At 47.2% G+C, this 15000-nt stretch overlaps 31 non-coding genes and 21 pseudogenes across 31 annotated transcripts in view; all 52 read left to right on the top strand.

Annotated features, from left to right (window-relative positions):
- Nucleotides 1-458: 458 nt before the first annotated feature.
- On the top strand, nucleotides 459-577 carry LOC138549284 (5S ribosomal RNA). Its single transcript, XR_011293067.1, has one exon. It is a non-coding gene; the product is annotated as a 5S ribosomal RNA (ribosomal RNA).
- Nucleotides 578-683: 106 nt separating this feature from the next.
- On the top strand, nucleotides 684-802 carry LOC138537380 (5S ribosomal RNA). Its single transcript, XR_011285517.1, has one exon. It is a non-coding gene; the product is annotated as a 5S ribosomal RNA (ribosomal RNA).
- Nucleotides 803-908: 106 nt separating this feature from the next.
- On the top strand, nucleotides 909-1027 carry LOC138551176 (5S ribosomal RNA). The gene has a single exon (XR_011294907.1). It is a non-coding gene; the product is annotated as a 5S ribosomal RNA (ribosomal RNA).
- Nucleotides 1028-1132: 105 nt separating this feature from the next.
- Nucleotides 1133-1241, top strand: LOC138544163 (5S ribosomal RNA; annotated as a pseudogene).
- Nucleotides 1242-1705: 464 nt separating this feature from the next.
- LOC138539096 (5S ribosomal RNA) lies at nucleotides 1706-1824 on the top strand. Its single transcript, XR_011287174.1, has one exon. It is a non-coding gene; the product is annotated as a 5S ribosomal RNA (ribosomal RNA).
- Nucleotides 1825-1930: 106 nt separating this feature from the next.
- Nucleotides 1931-2049, top strand: LOC138542633 (5S ribosomal RNA; annotated as a pseudogene).
- A 106-nt stretch (nucleotides 2050-2155) lies between these two features.
- Nucleotides 2156-2274, top strand: LOC138550667 (5S ribosomal RNA). Its single transcript, XR_011294415.1, has one exon. It is a non-coding gene; the product is annotated as a 5S ribosomal RNA (ribosomal RNA).
- Nucleotides 2275-2380: 106 nt separating this feature from the next.
- LOC138549653 (5S ribosomal RNA) lies at nucleotides 2381-2499 on the top strand. Its single transcript, XR_011293429.1, has one exon. It is a non-coding gene; the product is annotated as a 5S ribosomal RNA (ribosomal RNA).
- A 106-nt stretch (nucleotides 2500-2605) lies between these two features.
- On the top strand, nucleotides 2606-2714 carry LOC138545367 (5S ribosomal RNA; annotated as a pseudogene).
- Nucleotides 2715-3177: 463 nt separating this feature from the next.
- Nucleotides 3178-3296, top strand: LOC138541211 (5S ribosomal RNA). The gene has a single exon (XR_011289223.1). It is a non-coding gene; the product is annotated as a 5S ribosomal RNA (ribosomal RNA).
- Nucleotides 3297-3402: 106 nt separating this feature from the next.
- Nucleotides 3403-3521, top strand: LOC138544978 (5S ribosomal RNA). The gene has a single exon (XR_011290766.1). It is a non-coding gene; the product is annotated as a 5S ribosomal RNA (ribosomal RNA).
- Nucleotides 3522-3627: 106 nt separating this feature from the next.
- On the top strand, nucleotides 3628-3736 carry LOC138544565 (5S ribosomal RNA; annotated as a pseudogene).
- Nucleotides 3737-3842: 106 nt separating this feature from the next.
- Nucleotides 3843-3951, top strand: LOC138544566 (5S ribosomal RNA; annotated as a pseudogene).
- A 463-nt stretch (nucleotides 3952-4414) lies between these two features.
- On the top strand, nucleotides 4415-4533 carry LOC138549587 (5S ribosomal RNA). Its single transcript, XR_011293366.1, has one exon. It is a non-coding gene; the product is annotated as a 5S ribosomal RNA (ribosomal RNA).
- Nucleotides 4534-4639: 106 nt separating this feature from the next.
- On the top strand, nucleotides 4640-4758 carry LOC138536753 (5S ribosomal RNA). Its single transcript, XR_011284916.1, has one exon. It is a non-coding gene; the product is annotated as a 5S ribosomal RNA (ribosomal RNA).
- Nucleotides 4759-4864: 106 nt separating this feature from the next.
- On the top strand, nucleotides 4865-4973 carry LOC138544567 (5S ribosomal RNA; annotated as a pseudogene).
- Nucleotides 4974-5079: 106 nt separating this feature from the next.
- LOC138545793 (5S ribosomal RNA) lies at nucleotides 5080-5188 on the top strand (annotated as a pseudogene).
- Nucleotides 5189-5294: 106 nt separating this feature from the next.
- Nucleotides 5295-5413, top strand: LOC138540903 (5S ribosomal RNA). Its single transcript, XR_011288928.1, has one exon. It is a non-coding gene; the product is annotated as a 5S ribosomal RNA (ribosomal RNA).
- Nucleotides 5414-5519: 106 nt separating this feature from the next.
- Nucleotides 5520-5628, top strand: LOC138544568 (5S ribosomal RNA; annotated as a pseudogene).
- Nucleotides 5629-5734: 106 nt separating this feature from the next.
- On the top strand, nucleotides 5735-5843 carry LOC138543965 (5S ribosomal RNA; annotated as a pseudogene).
- A 106-nt stretch (nucleotides 5844-5949) lies between these two features.
- LOC138540904 (5S ribosomal RNA) lies at nucleotides 5950-6068 on the top strand. The gene has a single exon (XR_011288929.1). It is a non-coding gene; the product is annotated as a 5S ribosomal RNA (ribosomal RNA).
- A 106-nt stretch (nucleotides 6069-6174) lies between these two features.
- LOC138544737 (5S ribosomal RNA) lies at nucleotides 6175-6283 on the top strand (annotated as a pseudogene).
- Nucleotides 6284-6747: 464 nt separating this feature from the next.
- LOC138549285 (5S ribosomal RNA) lies at nucleotides 6748-6866 on the top strand. The gene has a single exon (XR_011293068.1). It is a non-coding gene; the product is annotated as a 5S ribosomal RNA (ribosomal RNA).
- Nucleotides 6867-6972: 106 nt separating this feature from the next.
- Nucleotides 6973-7091, top strand: LOC138551036 (5S ribosomal RNA). Its single transcript, XR_011294774.1, has one exon. It is a non-coding gene; the product is annotated as a 5S ribosomal RNA (ribosomal RNA).
- A 106-nt stretch (nucleotides 7092-7197) lies between these two features.
- On the top strand, nucleotides 7198-7316 carry LOC138550668 (5S ribosomal RNA). Its single transcript, XR_011294416.1, has one exon. It is a non-coding gene; the product is annotated as a 5S ribosomal RNA (ribosomal RNA).
- Nucleotides 7317-7422: 106 nt separating this feature from the next.
- Nucleotides 7423-7541, top strand: LOC138548366 (5S ribosomal RNA). Its single transcript, XR_011292171.1, has one exon. It is a non-coding gene; the product is annotated as a 5S ribosomal RNA (ribosomal RNA).
- A 106-nt stretch (nucleotides 7542-7647) lies between these two features.
- Nucleotides 7648-7756, top strand: LOC138545369 (5S ribosomal RNA; annotated as a pseudogene).
- Nucleotides 7757-8226: 470 nt separating this feature from the next.
- On the top strand, nucleotides 8227-8345 carry LOC138549588 (5S ribosomal RNA). Its single transcript, XR_011293367.1, has one exon. It is a non-coding gene; the product is annotated as a 5S ribosomal RNA (ribosomal RNA).
- Nucleotides 8346-8451: 106 nt separating this feature from the next.
- On the top strand, nucleotides 8452-8570 carry LOC138537491 (5S ribosomal RNA). The gene has a single exon (XR_011285624.1). It is a non-coding gene; the product is annotated as a 5S ribosomal RNA (ribosomal RNA).
- Nucleotides 8571-8676: 106 nt separating this feature from the next.
- On the top strand, nucleotides 8677-8785 carry LOC138544832 (5S ribosomal RNA; annotated as a pseudogene).
- A 106-nt stretch (nucleotides 8786-8891) lies between these two features.
- On the top strand, nucleotides 8892-9000 carry LOC138544318 (5S ribosomal RNA; annotated as a pseudogene).
- A 106-nt stretch (nucleotides 9001-9106) lies between these two features.
- On the top strand, nucleotides 9107-9225 carry LOC138542575 (5S ribosomal RNA; annotated as a pseudogene).
- A 106-nt stretch (nucleotides 9226-9331) lies between these two features.
- LOC138547133 (5S ribosomal RNA) lies at nucleotides 9332-9440 on the top strand (annotated as a pseudogene).
- Nucleotides 9441-9904: 464 nt separating this feature from the next.
- Nucleotides 9905-10023, top strand: LOC138539098 (5S ribosomal RNA). The gene has a single exon (XR_011287176.1). It is a non-coding gene; the product is annotated as a 5S ribosomal RNA (ribosomal RNA).
- A 106-nt stretch (nucleotides 10024-10129) lies between these two features.
- On the top strand, nucleotides 10130-10248 carry LOC138540353 (5S ribosomal RNA). The gene has a single exon (XR_011288404.1). It is a non-coding gene; the product is annotated as a 5S ribosomal RNA (ribosomal RNA).
- A 106-nt stretch (nucleotides 10249-10354) lies between these two features.
- Nucleotides 10355-10473, top strand: LOC138550669 (5S ribosomal RNA). The gene has a single exon (XR_011294417.1). It is a non-coding gene; the product is annotated as a 5S ribosomal RNA (ribosomal RNA).
- A 106-nt stretch (nucleotides 10474-10579) lies between these two features.
- LOC138548367 (5S ribosomal RNA) lies at nucleotides 10580-10698 on the top strand. Its single transcript, XR_011292172.1, has one exon. It is a non-coding gene; the product is annotated as a 5S ribosomal RNA (ribosomal RNA).
- A 106-nt stretch (nucleotides 10699-10804) lies between these two features.
- LOC138546972 (5S ribosomal RNA) lies at nucleotides 10805-10913 on the top strand (annotated as a pseudogene).
- A 463-nt stretch (nucleotides 10914-11376) lies between these two features.
- LOC138542317 (5S ribosomal RNA) lies at nucleotides 11377-11495 on the top strand. Its single transcript, XR_011290303.1, has one exon. It is a non-coding gene; the product is annotated as a 5S ribosomal RNA (ribosomal RNA).
- Nucleotides 11496-11601: 106 nt separating this feature from the next.
- On the top strand, nucleotides 11602-11720 carry LOC138544990 (5S ribosomal RNA). The gene has a single exon (XR_011290768.1). It is a non-coding gene; the product is annotated as a 5S ribosomal RNA (ribosomal RNA).
- A 106-nt stretch (nucleotides 11721-11826) lies between these two features.
- Nucleotides 11827-11935, top strand: LOC138544570 (5S ribosomal RNA; annotated as a pseudogene).
- A 106-nt stretch (nucleotides 11936-12041) lies between these two features.
- Nucleotides 12042-12150, top strand: LOC138546609 (5S ribosomal RNA; annotated as a pseudogene).
- Nucleotides 12151-12614: 464 nt separating this feature from the next.
- Nucleotides 12615-12733, top strand: LOC138539099 (5S ribosomal RNA). The gene has a single exon (XR_011287177.1). It is a non-coding gene; the product is annotated as a 5S ribosomal RNA (ribosomal RNA).
- Nucleotides 12734-12839: 106 nt separating this feature from the next.
- Nucleotides 12840-12958, top strand: LOC138540354 (5S ribosomal RNA). Its single transcript, XR_011288405.1, has one exon. It is a non-coding gene; the product is annotated as a 5S ribosomal RNA (ribosomal RNA).
- A 106-nt stretch (nucleotides 12959-13064) lies between these two features.
- On the top strand, nucleotides 13065-13183 carry LOC138548368 (5S ribosomal RNA). The gene has a single exon (XR_011292173.1). It is a non-coding gene; the product is annotated as a 5S ribosomal RNA (ribosomal RNA).
- Nucleotides 13184-13289: 106 nt separating this feature from the next.
- LOC138546583 (5S ribosomal RNA) lies at nucleotides 13290-13398 on the top strand (annotated as a pseudogene).
- Nucleotides 13399-13861: 463 nt separating this feature from the next.
- LOC138550957 (5S ribosomal RNA) lies at nucleotides 13862-13980 on the top strand. The gene has a single exon (XR_011294697.1). It is a non-coding gene; the product is annotated as a 5S ribosomal RNA (ribosomal RNA).
- A 106-nt stretch (nucleotides 13981-14086) lies between these two features.
- Nucleotides 14087-14205, top strand: LOC138545002 (5S ribosomal RNA). The gene has a single exon (XR_011290769.1). It is a non-coding gene; the product is annotated as a 5S ribosomal RNA (ribosomal RNA).
- A 106-nt stretch (nucleotides 14206-14311) lies between these two features.
- On the top strand, nucleotides 14312-14430 carry LOC138551187 (5S ribosomal RNA). Its single transcript, XR_011294918.1, has one exon. It is a non-coding gene; the product is annotated as a 5S ribosomal RNA (ribosomal RNA).
- A 106-nt stretch (nucleotides 14431-14536) lies between these two features.
- Nucleotides 14537-14645, top strand: LOC138545768 (5S ribosomal RNA; annotated as a pseudogene).
- Nucleotides 14646-14751: 106 nt separating this feature from the next.
- Nucleotides 14752-14860, top strand: LOC138543966 (5S ribosomal RNA; annotated as a pseudogene).
- Nucleotides 14861-14966: 106 nt separating this feature from the next.
- LOC138542269 (5S ribosomal RNA) overlaps nucleotides 14967-15000 on the top strand; it is a 119-nt gene continuing 85 nt past the window's right edge. The window contains exon 1 of the ribosomal RNA XR_011290256.1: nucleotides 14967-15000. This exon is cut by the window's right edge and continues 85 nt beyond it. This is a non-coding gene — a ribosomal RNA (5S ribosomal RNA).

The following is a 15000-nucleotide window of genomic DNA, read 5'->3' on the forward strand; positions in this document are numbered from 1 at the left end:
GTGCTCCATGATTAGTAATTGCGCAACTTCTCAATTATTTTTCAAATTTGGTATGTTTCCAAAATAATTGTATCCCGTTTTATAGCGGAAATGTTGGACAACATCATGAGGGCTGGAGCTACCTTTTTACATAGAATTAGCATACAGGTAGTGTGTTCATGGGTAATAAATCGACTTTCACATGTAATGCAGTACAGAGAATATTGAGTCCTTCAAGAGGCATGAAAGAAAACCATTATTGTGTTGATTGTTCTCTCCACCTCCCTGCAACAGACACAGGATGGATGAATTAAAGTTATCCTACCAGACATAGGAGTCCTGAATGGGCCCACCAGTCTTATATATCTCGCCTGATCGAGCCTGATCGAGCGATGAGCGTGGTATCATGTTGCAAGTGGCTGCATGGCTTAGCTTACTAAATGCAAATGCATAAGAGTAATATTCTTAGCATTCCTAGAGCCTACGGCCACACCACACTGAATGCACCCGATCTCGTCTGATCTCGGAAGTTAAGCAGTGTCAGGCCTAGTTAGTACCTGGATGGGAGACCGCCTGGGAATACCAGGTGCTGTAGGCTTTTTTGTGCTCCAAGTTCAGGAAGTGAGCCCTTTCTCAATTGCCTTTTAAAACTGCAAGGTCTAGCCGACTAGATGCTTAAAAGTACAACACTCACTAGGCCCAGAGCCTACGGCCACACCACACTGAATGCGCCTGATCTCGTCTGATCTCAGAAGCTAAGCAGTGTCGGGCCTAGTTAGTACCTGGATAGGAGACCGCCTGGGAATACCAGGTGCTGTAGGCTTTTTTGTACTCCAAGTTCAGGAAGTGAGCCATTTCTCAATTGCCTTTCAAAACTGCAAGGTCTAGCCGACTAGATGCTTAAAAGTACAAAACTCACTAGGCCCAGAGCCTACGGCCACACCACACTGAATGCGCCCGATCTCGTCTGATCTCGGAAGCTAAGCAGTGTCGGGCCTAGTTAGTACCTGGATGGGAGACCACCTGGGAATACCAGGTGCTGTAGGCTTTTTTGTGCTCCAAGTTCAGGAAGTGAGCCAGTTCACAATTGCCTTTCAAAACTGCAAGGTCTAGCCGACTAGATGCTTAAAAGTACAAACTCACTAGGCCCAGAGCCTACGGCCACACCACACTGAATGCGCCCGATCTCGGAAGCTAAGCAGGGTCGGGCCTAGTTAGTACCTGGATGGGAGACTGCCTGGGAATTTCAGGTGCTGTAGGCTTTTTTTGTGCTCCATGATTAGTAATTGCGCAACTTCTCAATTATTTTTCAAATTTGGTATGTTTCCAAAATAATTGTATCCCGTTTTATAGCGGAAATGTTGGACAACATCATGAGGGCTGGAGCTACCTTTTTACATAGAATTAGCATACAGGTAGTGTGTTCATGGGTAATAAATCGACTTTCACATGTAATGCAGTACAGAGAATATTGAGTCCTTCAAGAGGCATGAAAGAAAACCATTATTGTGTTGATTGTTCTCTCCACCTCCCTGCAACAGACACAGGATGGATGAATTAAAGTTATCCTACCAGACATAGGAGTCCTGAATGGGCCCACCAGTCTTATATATCTCGCCTGATCGAGCCTGATCGAGCGATGAGCGTGGTATCATGTTGCAAGTGGCTGCATGGCTTAGCTTACTAAATGCAAATGCATAAGAGTAATATTCTTAGCATTCCTAGAGCCTACGGCCACACCACACTGAATGCACCCGATCTCGACTGATCTCGGAAGTTAAGCAGTGTCAGGCCTAGTTAGTACCTGGATGGGAGACCGCCTGGGAATACCAGGTGCTGTAGGCTTTTTTGTGCTCCAAGTTCAGGAAGTGAGCCCTTTCTCAATTGCCTTTTAAAACTGCAAGGTCTAGCCGACTAGATGCTTAAAAGTACAAAACTCACTAAGCCCAGAGCCTACGGCCACACCACACTGAATGTGCCTGAAATCGTCTGATCTCAGAAGCTAAGCAGTGTCGGGCCTAGTTAGTACCTGGATGGAAGACCGCCTGGGAATACCAGGTGCTGTAGGCTTTTTTGTACTCCAAGTTCAGGAAGTGAGCCATTTCTCAATTGCCTTTCAAAACTGCAAGGTCTAGCCGACTAGATGCTTAAAAGTACAAAACTCACAAGAACCAGAGCCTACGGCCACACCACACTGAATGCGCCCGATCTCGTCTGATCTCGGAAGCTAAGCAGTGTCGGGCCTCGTTAGTACCTGGATGGGAGACCGCCTGGGAATACCAGGTGCTGTAGGCTTTTTTGTGCTCCAAGTTCAGGAAGTGAGCCATTTCTCAATTGCCTTTCAAAACTGCAAGGTCTAGCTGACTAGATGCTTAAAAGTACAAAACTCACTAGGCCCAGAGCCTATGGCCACACCACACTGATTGCGCCCGATCTCGTCTGATCTCGGAAGCTAAGCAGTGTCGGGCCTAGTTAGTACCTGGATGGGAGACCACCTGGGAATACCAGGTGCTGTAGGCTTTTTTGTGCTCCAAGTTCAGGAAGTGAGCCATTTCACAATTGCCTTTCAAAACTGCAAGGTCTAGCCGACTAGATGCTTAAAAGTACAAAACTCACTAGGCCCAGAGCCTACGGCCACACCACACTGAATGCGCCCGATCTCGGAAGCTAAGCAGGGTCAGGCCTAGTTAGTACCTGGATGGGAGACTGCCTGGGAATACCAGGTGCTGTAGGCTTTTTTGTGCTCCATGATTAGTAATTGCGCAACTTCTCAATTATTTTTCAAATTTGGTATGTTTCCAAAATAATTGTATCCCGTTTTATAGCGGAAATGTTGGACAACATCATGAGGGCTGGAGCTACCTTTTTACATAGAATTAGCATACAGGTAGTGTGTTCATGGGTAATAAATCGACTTTCACATGTAATGCAGTACAGAGAATATTGAGTCCTTCAAGAGGCATGAAAGAAAACCATTATTGTGTTGATTGTTCTCTCCACCTCCCTGCAACAGACACAGGATGGATGAATTAAAGTTATCCTACCAGACATAGGAGTCCTGAATGGGCCCACCAGTCTTATATATCTCGCCTGATCGAGCCTGATCGAGCGATGAGCGTGGTATCATGTTGCAAGTGGCTGCATGGCTTAGCTTACTAAATGCAAATGCATAAGAGTAATATTCTTAGCATTCCTAGAGCCTACGGCCACACCACACTGAATGCACCCGATCTCGTCTGATCTTGGAAGTTAAGCAGTGTTAGGCCTAGTTAGTACCTGGATGGGAGACTGCCTGGGAATACCAGGTGCTGTAGGCTTTTTTGTGCTCCAAGTTCAGGAAGTGAGCCCTTTCTCAATTGCTTTTCAAAACTGCAAGGTCTAGCCGACTAGATGCTTAAAAGTACAAAACTCACTAGGCCCAGAGCCTACGGCCACACCACACTGAATGCGCCTGATCTCGTCTGATCTCAGAAGCTAAGCAGTGTCGGGCCTAGTTAGTACCTGGATGGGAGACCGCCTGGGAATACCAGGTGCTGTAGGCTTTTTTGTACTCCAAGTTCAGGAAGTGAGCCATTTCTCAATTGCCTTTCAAAACTGCAAGGTCTAGCCGACTAGATGCTTAAAAGTACAAAACTCACAAGGCCCAGACCCTACGGCCACACCACACTGAATGCGCCCGATCTCGGAAGCTAAGCAGTGTCGGGCCTCGTTAGTATCTGGATGGGAGACCGCCTGGGAATACCAGGTGCTGTAGGCTTTTTTGTACTCCAAGTTCAGGAAGTGAGCCATTTCTCAATTGCCTTTCAAAACTGCAAGGTCTAGCCGACTAGATGCTTAAAAGTACAAAACTCACAAGGCCCAGACCCTACGGCCACACCACACTGAATGCGCCCGATCTCGGAAGCTAAGCAGTGTCGGGCCTCGTTAGTATCTGGATGGGAGACCGCCTGGGAATACCAGGTGCTGTAGGCTTTTTTGTGCTCCATGATTAGTAATTGCGCAACTTCTCAATTATTTTTCAAATTTGGTATGTTTCCAAAATAATTGTATCCCGTTTTATAGCGGAAATGTTGGACAACATCATGAGGGCTGGAGCTACCTTTTTACATAGAATTAGCATACAGGTAGGGTGTTCATGGGTAATAAATCGACTTTCACATGTAATGCAGTACAGAGAATATTGAGTCCTTCAAGAGGCATGAAAGAAAACCATTATTGTGTTGATTGTTCTCTCCACCTCCCTGCAACAGACACAGGATGGATGAATTAAAGTTATCCTACCAGACATAGGAGTCCTGAATGGGCCCACCAGTCTTATATATCTCGCCTGATCGAGCCTGATCGAGCGATGAGCGTGGTATCATGTTGCAAGTGGCTGCATGGCTTAGCTTACTAAATGCAAATGCATAAGAGTAATATTCTTAGCATTCCTAGAGCCTATGGCCACACCACACTGAATGCACCCGATCTCGTCTGATCTCGGAAGTTAAGCAGTGTTAGGCCTAGTTAGTACCTGGATGGGAGACCGCCTGGGAATACCAGGTGCTGTAGGCTTTTTTGTGCTCCAAGTTCAGGAAGTGAGCCCTTTCTCAATTGCCTTTCAAAACTGCAAGGTCTAGCCGACTAGATGCTTAAAAGTACAAAACTCATTAGACCCAGAGCCTACGGCCACACCACACTGAATGCGCCTGATCTCGTCTGATCTCAGAAGCTAAGCAGTGTCGGGCCTAGTTAGTACCTGGATGGGAGACCGCCTGTGAATACCAGGTGCTGTAGGCTTTTTTGTACTCCAAGTTCAGGAAGTGAGCCATTTCTCAATTGCCTTTCAAAACTGCAAGGTCTAGCCGACTAGATGCTTAAAAGTACAAAACTCACAAGGCCCAGACCCTACGGCCACACCACACTGAATGCGCCCGATCTCGGAAGCTAAGCAGTGTCGGGCCTCGTTAGTATCTGGATGGGAGACCGCCTGGGAATACCAGGTGCTGTAGGCTTTTTTGTGCTCCAAGTTCAGGAAGTGAGCCATTTCTCAATTGCCTTTCAAAACTGCAAGGTCTAGCTGACTAGATGCTTAAAAGTACAAAACTCACTAGGCCCAGAGCCTACGGCCTCACCACACTGATTGCGTCTGATCTCAGAAGCTAAGCAGTGTCAGGCCTAGTTAGTACCTGGATGGGAGACCACCTGGGAATACCAGGTGCTGTAGGCTTTTTTGTGCTCCAAGTTCAGGAAGTGAGCCATTTCACAATTGCCTTTCAAAACTGCAAGGTCTAGCCGACTAGATGCTTAAAAGTACAAAACTCACTAAGCTCAGAGCCTTCGGCCACACCACACTGAATGCGCCCGATCTCATCTGATCTCAGAAGCTAAGCAGTGTCGGGCCTAGTTAGTACCTGGATGGGAGACCGCCTGGGAATACCAGGTGCTGTAGGCTTTTTTGTGCTCCAAGTTCAGGAAGTGAGCCATTTCTCAATTGCCTTTCAAAACTGCAAGGTCTAGCCGACTAGATGCTTAAAAGTACAAAACTCACAAGGCCCAGACCCTACGGCCACACCACACTGAATGCGCCCGATCTCGGAAGCTAAGCAGTGTCGGGCCTCGTTAGTATCTGGATGGGAGACCGCCTGGGAATACCAGGTGCTGTAGGCTTTTTTGTGCTCCAAGTTCAGGAAGTGAGCCATTTCTCAATTGCCTTTCAAAACTGCAAGGTCTAGCTGACTAGATGCTTAAAAGTACAAAACTCACTAGGCCCAGAGCCTACGGCCACACCACACTGATTGCGTCTGATCTCGGAAGCTAAGCAGTGTCGGGCCTAGTTAGTACCTGGATGGGAGACCACCTGGGAATACCAGGTGCTGTAGGCTTTTTTGTGCTCCAAGTTCAGGAAGTGAGCCATTTCACAATTGCCTTTCAAAACTGCAAGGTCTAGCCGACTAGATGCTTAAAAGTACAAAACTCACTAAGCCCAGAGCCTTCGGCCACACCACACTGAATGCGCCCGATCTCATCTGATCTCAGAAGCTAAGCAGTGTCGGGCCTAGTTAGTACCTGGATGGGAGACCGCCTGGGAATACCAGGTGCTGTAGGCTTTTTTGTGCTCCAAGTTCAGGAAGTGAGCCATTTCACAATTGCCTTTCAAAACTGCAAGGTCTAGCCGACTAGATGCTTAAAAGTACAAAACTCACTAGGCCCAGAGCCTACGGCCACACCACACTGAATGCGCCCGATCTCAGAAGCTAAGCAGGGTCGGGCCTAGTTAGTACTTGGATGGGAGACTGCCTGGGAATACCAGGTGCTGTAGGCTTTTTTTGTGCTCCATGATTAGTAATTGCGCAACTTCTCAATTATTTTTCAAATTTGGTATGTTTCCAAAATAATTGTATCCCGTTTTATAGCGGAAATGTTGGACAACATCATGAGGGCTGGAGCTACCTTTTTACATAGAATTAGCATACAGGTAGTGTGTTCATGGGTAATAAATCGACTTTCACATGTAATGCAGTACAGAGAATATTGAGTCCTTCAAGAGGCATGAAAGAAAACCATTATTGTGTTGATTGTTCTCTCCACCTCCCTGCAACAGACACAGGATGGATGAATTAAAGTTATCCTACCAGACATAGGAGTCCTGAATGGGCCCACCAGTCTTATATATCTCGCCTGATCGAGCCTGATCGAGCGATGAGCGTGGTATCATGTTGCAAGTGGCTGCATGGCTTAGCTTACTAAATGCAAATGCATAAGAGTAATATTCTTAGCATTCCTAGAGCCTACGGCCACACCACACTGAATGCACCCGATCTCGTCTGATCTCGGAAGTTAAGCAGTGTCAGGCCTAGTTAGTACCTGGATGGGAGACCGCCTGGGAATACCAGGTGCTGTAGGCTTTTTTGTGCTCCAAGTTCAGGAAGTGAGCCCTTTCTCAATTGCCTTTTAAAACTGCAAGGTCTAGCCGACTAGATGCTTAAAAGTACAAAACTCACTAGGCCCAGAGCCTGCGGCCACACCACACTGAATGCACCCGATCTCGTCTGATCTCGGAAGTTAAGCAGTGTCAGGCCTAGTTAGTACCTGGATGGGAGACCGCCTGGGAATACCAGGTGCTGTAGGCTTTTTTGTGCTCCAAGTTCAGGAAGTGAGCCCTTTCTCAATTGCCTTTCAAAACTGCAAGGTCTAGCCGACTAGATGCTTAAAAGTACAAAACTCACAAGAACCAGAGCCTACGGCCACACCACACTGAATGCGCCCGATCTCGTCTGATCTCGGAAGCTAAGCAGTGTCGGGCCTCGTTAGTACCTGGATGGGAGACCGCCTGGGAATACCAGGTGCTGTAGGCTTTTTTGTGCTCCAAGTTCAGGAAGTGAGCCATTTCTCAATTGCCTTTCAAAATTGCAAGGTCTAGCTGACTAGATGCTTAAAAGTACAAAACTCACTAGGCCCAGAGCCTACGGCCACACCACACTGATTGCGCCCGATCTCGTCTGATCTCGGAAGCTAAGCAGTGTCGGGCCTAGTTAGTACCTGGATGGGAGACCACCTGGGAATACCAGGTGCTGTAGGCTTTTTTGTGCTCCAAGTTCAGGAAGTGAGCCATTTCACAATTGCCTTTCAAAACTGCAAGGTCTAGCCGACTAGATGCTTAAAAGTACAAAACTCACTAGGCCCAGAGCCTACGGCCACACCACACTGAATGCGCCCGATCTCGGAAGCTAAGCAGGGTCAGGCCTAGTTAGTACCTGGATGGGAGACTGCCTGGGAATACCAGGTGCTGTAGGCTTTTTTGTGCTCCATGATTAGTAATTGCGCAACTTCTCAATTATTTTTCAAATTTGGTATGTTTCCAAAATAATTGTATCCCGTTTTATAGCGGAAATGTTGGACAACATCATGAGGGCTGGAGCTACCTTTTTACATAGAATTAGCATACAGGTAGTGTGTTCATGGGTAATAAATCGACTTTCACATGTAATGCAGTACAGAGAATATTGAGTCCTTCAAGAGGCATGAAAGAAAACCATTATTGTGTTGATTGTTCTCTCCACCTCCCTGCAACAGACACAGGATGGATGAATTAAAGTTATCCTACCAGACATAGGAGTCCTGAATGGGCCCACCAGTCTTATATATCTCGCCTGATCGAGCCTGATCGAGCGATGAGCGATGAGCGTGGTATCATGTTGCAAGTGGCTGCATGGCTTAGCTTACTAAATGCAAATGCATAAGAGTAATATTCTTAGCATTCCTAGAGCCTATGGCCACACCACACTGAATGCACCCGATCTCGTCTGATCTCGGAAGTTAAGCAGTGTTAGGCCTAGTTAGTACCTGGATGGGAGACCGCCTGGGAATACCAGGTGCTGTAGGCTTTTTTGTGCTCCAAGTTCAGGAAGTGAGCCCTTTCTCAATTGCCTTTCAAAACTGCAAGGTCTAGCCGACTAGATGCTTAAAAGTACAAAACTCACTAGGCCCAGAGCCTACGGCCACACCACACTGAATGAGCCTGATCTCGTCTGATCTCAGAAGCTAAGCAGTGTCGGGCCTAGTTAGTACCTGGATGGGAGACCGCCTGGGAATACCAGGTGCTGTAGGCTTTTTTGTACTCCAAGTTCAGGAAGTGAGCCATTTCTCAATTCCCTTTCAAAACTGCAAGGTCTAGCCGACTAGATGCTTAAAAGTACAAAACTCACAAGGCCCAGACCCTACGGCCACACCACACTGAATGCGCCCGATCTCGGAAGCTAAGCAGTGTGGGGCCTCGTTAGTATCTGGATGGGAGACCGCCTGGGAATACCAGGTGCTGTAGGCTTTTTTGTGCTCCAAGTTCAGGAAGTGAGCCATTTCTCAATTGCCTTTCAAAACTGCAAGGTCTAGCTGACTAGATGCTTAAAAGTACAAAACTCACTAGGCCCAGAGCCTACGGCCACACCACACTGATTGCGTCTGATCTCGGAAGCTAAGCAGTGTCGGGCCTAGTTAGTACCTGGATGGGAGACCACCAGGGAATACCAGGTGCTGTAGGCTATTTTGTGCTCCAAGTTCAGGAAGTGAGCCATTTCACAATTGCCTTTCAAAACTGCAAGGTCTAGCCGACTAGATGCTTAAAAGTACAAAACTCACTAAGCTCAGAGCCTTCGGCCACACCACACTGAATGCGCCCCATCTCATCTGATCTCAGAAGCTAAGCAGTGTCGGGCCTAGTTAGTACCTGGATGGGAGACCGCCTGGGAATACCAGGTGCTGTAGGCTTTTTTGTGCTCCAAGTTCAGGAAGTGAGCCATTTCACAATTGCCTTTCAAAACTGCAAGGTCTAGCCGACTAGATGCTTAAAAGTACAAAACTCACTAGGCCCAGAGCTTACGGCCACACCACACTGAATGCGCCCGATCTCAGAAACTAAGCAGGGTCGGGCCTAGTTAGTACTTGGATGGGAGACTGCCTTGGAATACCAGGTGCTGTAGGCTTTTTTTGTGCTCCATGATTAGTAATTGCGCAACTTCTCAATTATTTTTCAAATTTGGTATGTTTCCAAAATAATTGTATCCCGTTTTATAGCGGAAATGTTGGACAACATCATGAGGGCTGGAGCTACCTTTTTACATAGAATTAGCATACAGGTAGTGTGTTCATGGGTAATAAATCGACTTTCACATGTAATGCAGTACAGAGAATATTGAGTCCTTCAAGAGGCATGAAAGAAAACCATTATTGTGTTGATTGTTCTCTCCACCTCCCTGCAACAGACACAGGATGGATGAATTAAAGTTATCCTACCAGACATAGGAGTCCTGAATGGGCCCACCAGTCTTATATATCTCGCCTGATCGAGCCTGATCGAGCGATGAGCGTGGTATCATGTTGCAAGTGGCTGCATGGCTTAGCTTACTAAATGCAAATGCATAAGAGTAATATTCTTAGCATTCCTAGAGCCTACGGCCACACCACACTGAATGCACCCGATCTCGACTGATCTCGGAAGTTAAGCAGTGTCAGGCCTAGTTAGTACCTGGATGGGAGACCGCCTGGGAATACCAGGTGCTGTAGGCTTTTTTGTGCTCCAAGTTCAGGAAGTGAGCCCTTTCTCAATTGCCTTTTAAAACTGCAAGGTCTAGCCGACTAGATGCTTAAAAGTACAAAACTCACTAGGCCCAGAGCCTACGGCCACACCACACTGAATGTGCCTGATCTCGTCTGATCTCAGAAGCTAAGCAGTGTCGGGCCTAGTTAGTACCTGGATGGAAGACCGCCTGGGAATACCAGGTGCTGTAGGCTTTTTTGTACTCCAAGTTCAGGAAGTGAGCCATTTCTCAATTGCCTTTCAAAACTGCAAGGTCTAGCCGACTAGATGCTTAAAAGTACAAAACTCACAAGAACCAGAGCCTACGGCCACACCACACTGAATGCGCCCGATCTCGTCTGATCTCGGAAGCTAAGCAGTGTCGGGCCTCGTTAGTACCTGGATGGGAGACCGCCTGGGAATACCAGGTGCTGTAGGCTTTTTTGTGCTCCAAGTTCAGGAAGTGAGCCATTTCTCAATTGCCTTTCAAAACTGCAAGGTCTAGCTGACTAGATGCTTAAAAGTACAAAACTCACTAGGCCAAGAGCCTACGGCCACACCACACTGATTGCGCCCGATCTCGTCTGATCTCGGAAGCTAAGCAGTGTCGGGCCTAGTTAGTACCTGGATGGGAGACCACCTGGGAATACCAGGTGCTGTAGGCTTTTTTGTGCTCCAAGTTCAGGAAGTGAGCCATTTCACAATTGCCTTTCAAAACTGCAAGGTCTAGCCGACTAGATGCTTAAAAGTACAAAACTCACTAGGCCCAGAGCCTACGGCCACACCACACTGAATGCGCCCGATCTCGGAAGCTAAGCAGGGTCAGGCCTAGTTAGTTCCTGGATGGGAGACTGCCTGGGAATACCAGGTGCTGTAGGCTTTTTTGTGCTCCATGATTAGTAATTGCGCAACTTCTCAATTATTTTTCAAATTTGGTATGTTTCCAAAATAATTGTATCCCGTTTTATAGCGGAAATGTTGGACAACATCATGAGGGCTGGAGCTACCTTTTTACATAGAATTAGCATACAGGTAGTGTGTTCATGGGTAATAAATCGACTTTCACATGTAATGCAGTACAGAGAATATTGAGTCCTTCAAGAGGCATGAAAGAAAACCATTATTGTGTTGATTGTTCTCTCCACCTCCCTGCAACAGACACAGGATGGATGAATTAAAGTTATCCTACCAGACATAGGAGTCCTGAATGGGCCCACCAGTCTTATATATATCGCCTGATCGAGCCTGATCGAGCGATGAGCGTGGTATCATGTTGCAAGTGGCTGCATGGCTTAGCTTACTAAATGCAAATGCATAAGAGTAATATTCTTAGCATTCCTAGAGCCTATGGCCACACCACACTGAATGCACCCAATCTCGTCTGATCTCGGAAGTTAAGCAGTGTTAGGCCTAGTTAGTACCTGGATGGGAGACTGCCTGGGAATACCAGGTGCTGTAGGCTTTTTTGTGCTCCAAGTTCAGGAAGTGAGCCCTTTCTCAATTGCCTTTCAAAACTGCAAGGTCTAGCCGACTAGATGCTTAAAAGTACAAAACTCACTAGGCCCAGAGCCTACGGCCACACCACACTGAATGCGCCTGATCTCGTCTGATCTCAGAAGCTAAGCAGTGTCGGGCCTAGTTAGTACCTGGATGGGAGACCGCCTGGGAATACCAGGTGCTGTAGGCTTTTTTGTACTCCAAGTTCAGGAAGTGAGCCATTTCTCAATTGCCTTTCAAAACTGCAAGGTCTAGCCGACTAGATGCTTAAAAGTACAAAACTCACAAGGCCCAGACCCTACGGCCACACCACACTGAATGCGCCCGATCTCGGAAGCTAAGCAGTGTCGGGCCTCGTTAGTATCTGGATGGGAGACCGCCTGGGAATACCAGGTGCTGTAGGCTTTTTTGTGCTCCAAGTTCAGGAAGTGAGCCATTTCACAATTGCCTTTCAAAACTGCAAGGTCTAGCCGACTAGATGCTTAAAAGTACAAAACTCACTAGGCCCAGAGCCTACGGCCACACCACACTGAATGCGCCCGATCTCAGAAGCTAAGCAGGGTCGGGCCTAGTTAGTACTTGGATGGAAGACTGCCTGGGAATACCAGGTGCTGTAGGCTTTTTTTGTGCTCCATGATTAGTAATTGCGCAACTTCTCAATTATTTTTCAAATTTGGTATGTTTCCAAAATAATTGTATCCCGTTTTATAGCGGAAATGTTGGACAACATCATGAGGGCTGGAGCTACCTTTTTACATAGAATTAGCATACAGGTAGTGTGTTCATGGGTAATAAATCGACTTTCACATGTAATGCAGTACAGAGAATATTGAGTCCTTCAAGAGGCATGAAAGAAAACCATTATTGTGTTGATTGTTCTCTCCACCTCCCTGCAACAGACACAGGATGGATGAATTAAAGTTATCCTACCAGACATAGGAGTCCTGAATGGGCCCACCAGTCTTATATATCTCGCCTGATCGAGCCTGATCGAGCGATGAGCGTGGTATCATGTTGCAAGTGGCTGCATGGCTTAGCTTACTAAATGCAAATGCATAAGAGTAATATTCTTAGCATTCCTAGAGCCTACGGCCACACCACACTGAATGCACCCGATCTCGACTGATCTCGGAAGTTAAGCAGTGTCAGGCCTAGTTAGTACCTGGATGGGAGACCGCCTGGGAATACCAGGTGCTGTAGGCTTTTTTGTGCTCCAAGTTCAGGAAGTGAGCCCTTTCTCAATTGCCTTTTAAAACTGCAAGGTCTAGCCGACTAGATGCTTAAAAGTACAAAACTCACTAGGCCCAGAGCCTACGGCCACACCACACTGAATGTGCCTGATCTCGTCTGATCTCAGAAGCTAAGCAGTGTCGGGCCTAGTTAGTACCTGGATGGAAGACCGCCTGGGAATACCAGGTGCTGTAGGCTTTTTTGTACTCCAAGTTCAGGAAGTGAGCCATTTCTCAATTGCCTTTCAAAACTGCAAGGTCTAGCCGACTAGATGCTTAAAAGTACAAAACTCACAAGAACCAGAGCCTACGGCCACACCACACTGATTGCGCCCGATCTCGTCTGATCTCGGAAGCTAAGCAGTGTCGGGCCTAGTTAGTACCTGGATGGGAGACCACCTGGGAATACCAGGTGCTGTAGGCTTTTTTGTGCTCCAAGTTCAGGAAGTGAGCCATTTCACAATTGCCTTTCAAAACTGCAAGGTCTAGCCGACTAGATGCTTAAAAGTACAAAACTCACTAGGCCCAGAGCCTACGGCCACACCACACTGAATGTGCCCGATCTCGGAAGCTAAGCAGGGTCAGGCCTAGTTAGTACCTGGATGGGAGACTGCCTGGGAATACCAGGTGCTGTAGGCTTTTTTGTGCTCCATGATTAGTAATTGCGCAACTTCTCAATTATTTTTCAAATTTGGTATGTTTCCAAAATAATTGTATCCCGTTTTATAGCGGAAATGTTGGACAACATCATGAGGGCTGGAGCTACCTTTTTACATAGAATTAGCATACAGGTAGTGTGTTCATGGGTAATAAATCGACTTTCACATGTAATGCAGTACAGAGAATATTGAGTCCTTCAAGAGGCATGAAAGAAAACCATTATTGTGTTGATTGTTCTCTCCACCTCCCTGCAACAGACACAGGATGGATGAATTAAAGTTATCCTACCAGACATAGGAGTCCTGAATGGGCCCACCAGTCTTATATATCTCGCCTGATCGAGCCTGATCGAGCGATGAGCGTGGTATCATGTTGCAAGTGGCTGCATGGCTTAGCTTACTAAATGCAAATGCATAAGAGTAATATTCTTAGCATTCCTAGAGCCTATGGCCACACCACACTGAATGCACCCGATCTCGTCTGATCTCGGAAGTTAAGCAGTGTCAGGCCTAGTTAGTACCTGGATGGGAGACCGCCTGGGAATACCAGGTGCTGTAGGCTTTTTTGTGCTCCAAGTTCAGGAAGTGAGCCCTTTCTCAATTGCCTTTTAAAACTGCAAGGTCTAGCCGACTAGATGCTTAAAAGTACAACACTCACTAGGCCCAGAGCCTACGGCCACACCACACTGAATGCGCCTGATCTCGTCTGATCTCAGAAGCTAAGCAGTGTCGGGCCTAGTTAGTACCTGGATGGGAGACCGCCTGGGAATACCAGGTGCTGTAGGCTTTTTTGTACTCCAAGTTCAGGAAGTGAGCCATTTCTCAATTGCCTTTCAAAACTGCAAGGTCTAGCCGACTAGATGCTTAAAAGTACAAAACTCACTAGGCCCAGAGCCTACGGCCACACCACACTGAATGCGCCCGATCTCGTCTGATCTCGGAAGCTAAGCAGTGTCGGGCCTAGTTAGTACCTGGATGGGAGACCACCTGGGAATACCAGGTGCTGTAGGCTTTTTTGTGCTCCAAGTTCAGGAAGTGAGCCATTTCACAATTGCCTTTCAAAACTGCAAGGTCTAGCCGACTAGATGCTTAAAAGTACAAAACTCACAAGGCCCAGACCCTACGGCCACACCACACTGAATGCGCCCGATCTCGGAAGCTAAGCAGTGTCGGGCCTCTTTAGTATCTGGATGGGAGACCGCCTGGGAATACCAGGTGCTGTAGGCTTTTTTGTGCTCCAAGTTCAGGAAGTGAGCCATTTCTCAATTGCCTTTCAAAACTGCAAGGTCTAGCTGACTAGATGCTTAAAAGTACAAAACTCACTAGGCCCAGAGCCTACGGCCACACCACACTGATTGCGTCTGATCTCGGAAGCTAAGCAGTGTCGGGCCTAGTTAGTACCTGGATGGGAGACCACCTGGGAATACCAGGTGCTGTAGGCTTTTTTGTGCTCCAAGTTCAGGAAGTGAGCCATTTCACAATTGCCTTTCAAAACTGCAAGGTCTAGCCGACTAGATGCTTAAAAGTACAAAACTCACTAAGCCCAGAGCCTTCGGCCACACCACACTGAATGCGCCCGATC

This window comes from Ambystoma mexicanum, unplaced genomic scaffold, assembly GCF_040938575.1.
Source record: "Ambystoma mexicanum isolate Mex_15411 unplaced genomic scaffold, UKY_AmexF1_1 Mex_scaf10, whole genome shotgun sequence".
NCBI classification, from domain to species: Eukaryota; Metazoa; Chordata; class Amphibia; order Caudata; family Ambystomatidae; genus Ambystoma; species Ambystoma mexicanum.